This window comes from Aquarana catesbeiana, linkage group LG06 (assembly GCF_042186555.1).
Source record: "Aquarana catesbeiana isolate 2022-GZ linkage group LG06, ASM4218655v1, whole genome shotgun sequence".
NCBI classification, from domain to species: domain Eukaryota; kingdom Metazoa; phylum Chordata; class Amphibia; order Anura; family Ranidae; genus Aquarana; species Aquarana catesbeiana.
Genome location: NC_133329.1, coordinates 75221970 through 75225639, shown reverse-complemented (window position 1 = coordinate 75225639; position 3670 = coordinate 75221970).

Sequence of the window (3670 nt, the reverse complement as noted above, 5' to 3'; positions counted from 1 at the left end):
TCAGCACAGCACGCTCCGCCCAGTTAAAGGGACATTAGTGGAAAAAACAGAAAAGAATTCATTGTTTATAGCTGAAAAATGATCTCTTACGTCCCTGTAATCTTTGTAGGCTTGGTTGACAGCATAAACAGCCAATCAGAACCTTCCATTCCAGAGAGGGGGGCCTAAGTGTGTTTAGTTTTACTAATCCTGCTGCACTCACCAATTATACAAATACTATACAAGTCATAGTATACTCTGCAAACTCATCGTGACAACCAGTTAGGTGTGTGCACAGGCTTCATTGTCTCATATAAACCTGATTTTTTTTTGTTTTTTTACTAGCTGTGATTTACTAGGAACTAGGATTATGAGTTTGAAGAAAGCCCAGCCTTTGCCTCTAGCCTCGTAAATGAAGAGATGAGACCTTAAAGCAGGTGGAAACAGATTTAAGAACTAGTGATGAGCTGATTAGTTTTCCCAGACTGTGATTTGAAGCAAATATGGACCATCAGTGGTCATTGGATGTTTGCCGCACATTGCCAATTTGCTGCACTCTGTATAGTCAGCTTGTAATTTAATCCAGAAGACCCATTACCAGCTCATTGTAGGAAAAACAGAACCATGACTGCCTGCACAACCTTCGTAAACTATGAATCCAACACCCCCTTCTCTTCCTGGTCTGACTGGGTAAGCCAACAGGCAATGATGGCACATGCACCACCTTATGAATGTAGTAGATCGCTATTACGTAAATGCCTTATCTGGACTTTATGTTGACTCTAGATCAGGGTTCTCCAAACTTTCTAAATAAAGGGCTAGTTTATTGTCTATCAAAAACTTAAGGTGGGGCTGGACTGTGGACAATAGGAGTAGAAAACTCCCTTGCATCAATGGGAGCAAACAATGTCCCAGGCTCGGTGGTCAGTGGGAATTACATAGCACCTATGGTCAGTAGGAGGAATAGTGGCCCCATCATTGGTATTGCTGGTATCGGTGTAATGAATAGTGCCCCATTCATTGGTATTGGTGGAATGAATAGTGCCCCATTCATTGGTATCAGTGTAATGAATAATGCCCCATTCATTGGTATCAGTGTAATGACTAGTGCCTCATTCATTGGTATCAGTGGAATGACTAGTGCCCCATTCATTGGTACCAGTGGAATGACTAGTGCCCCATTCATTGATATCAGTGGAATGAATAGTGGCCCATTCATTGGTATCAGTGGAATGAATAGTGCTCCATTCATTGGTACCAGTGGAATGAATAGTGCCCCATTCATTGGTATCAGTGGAATGAATAGTGCTCCATTCATTGGTATCAGTGGAATGAATAATGCCCCATTCATTGGTATCAGTGGGAGGAATAGTGTCCCATCATTGGTTTCAGTGGAATGGATAGTGCCCCATTCATTTGTATCAGTGGAATAAATAGTGCCCCTTCATTGTTATCAGTGGGAGGAATAGTGCCCCATCGTTGGTGTTAGTGGAAGGCATGATGACTCATCGTTGGTTTCAGTGGGAGGAATAGTAACCCATGGTTTGTGTCATTGGAAAGAATAGTGTCCCATCATTGGTATCAGTGGAAGGAATAGTGCCCCATCATTGGTATCAGTGGGAGGAATAGTGCCCCATCATTGGTATCAGTGGAAGGAATAGTGCCCCATCGTTGGTGTCAGTGGAAGGCATGATGACTCATCGTTGGTTTCAGTGGGAGGAATAGTACCCCATTGTTTGTGTCATTGGAAGGAATAGTGTCCCATCGTGGGTGTCAGTGGACGGCATAATGACTCATCGTTGGTTTCAGTGGGAGGAATAGTACCGCATTGTTTGTGTCATGGGAAGGAATAGTGTCCCATCATTGGTATCAGTGGATTGAATAGTGCCCATTAATTGGTATCAGACGGAGTGTCACAACCCGCAACCTACATGTACCAACTGCAGGGGTTCTCGCGCTCACAACATGTCAGTCCTTGGCACTCTTGTTGGTGGCCTGTGGCACCCCCGTGTGAGTATAGTGAGGCCTCTAGCACATGTCTGATGGCATCACCGATGTGCTTCCTGTTATAGACAGCAATTGCATCACTTTCACCACACCCTCCGGAGGTCATTTCCCTTTTAATCACTATAAAGCTGAGAAGTTCCAGATAGAGAGAGAGTGCTCAGTTGGTTTAGAACTACCCACAGTGTGTACCTGGTCCTTGCTGTGAGAAATTGCTACCTGACCTTTACTATGTTTATTAAATCTGGTCTTTTGCTGCCTGCCCTGACCTTCTGCTATGTTCTGCTAACCCGTCTTCAGCCCCCCCTTATCAAAAAATTGACCAAAAAGTTAGCTATTTTGGAAGCAATTTGTTAGATCCGGTAAGATCAAGTGGTTTTAATGTTAGATCTCACATAATTAGAAACTTATTAAGTGATTAATGAGGGAGGGCTGGCCCTCCCTTATCAAATTTTCGGCCCAAAAATCATTCAGGCTAATAGATATTCATTAGATCCGGTAAGATCAAGTGGTTTTAACGTTAGATCTCACATCATTTCAGAGATATTCCACATCAAAATAGAGATATTAGGTGGTACATATGGACGGGTTAGCCCCCCCTTATCAAATTTTCGGGCCAAAAATCATTCAGGCTAATAGATATTCGTTAGATCCGGTAAGATCAAGTGTTTTTAACGTTAGATCTCACATCATTTCAGAGATATTCCACATCAAAATAGAGATATTAGGTGGTACATATGGATGGGCTGGCCCCCCCTTATCAAATTTTTGGGCCAAAAATCTTTCAGGCTAATAGATATTCGTTAGATCCGGTAAGATCAAGTGGTTTTAACGTTAGATCTCACATAATTAGAGACTTCCTTATCAAATTTTCGGGGCAAAAATCATTCAGGCTAATAGATATTCGTTAGATCCGGTAAGATCAAGTGGTTTTAACGTTAGATCTCACATCATTTCAGAGATATTCCACATCAAAATAGAGATATTAGGTAGTACATATGGACGGGCTGGCCCCCCCTTATCAAATTTTCTGGCCAAAAATCATTCAGGATAATAGATACTCATTAGATCCGGTAAGATCAAGTGTTTTTAACGTTAGATCTCACATCATTTCAGAGATATTCCACATCAAAATAGAGATATTAGGTGGTACATAAAGGGGGGCCAGCCCATCCATAACAAATTTTCTGGCCAAAAATCATTCAGGCTAATAGATATTCGATGGATCCGGTAAGATCAAGTGGTTTTACCGTTGGATCACACATCATTTCAGAGATATTCCACATCAAAATAGAGATATTGGGTGGTATATATGGATGGGCTGGCCCCCCCTTATCACATTTTCTGGTCAAAAATCATTCAGGCTAATAGATCTTTGTTAGATCCAGTAAGATCAAGTGGTTTTAACGTTAGATCTCACATCATTTCAGAGATATTCCATAAAAAATAGAGATTTTAGGTGGTACAGAAGGTACATCCATCTTCAACCGTCTCTGGATGGTCTCTGGAACCTTCTTTGCATGGTTCTTCAGCGGGTGCGTGTAGTCTCTCCTCACACCTCCGTTCACCTCCCTGCCTCATGGTGATCTCTCCTCAGACCAACAAGCTTAAGTCTTTAGCTAGCCCCCCCTCTGCTGCTGCTTGATTGGCTTCCTCTCCCTGCCAATAGGGACACAGGAAGAGGAGA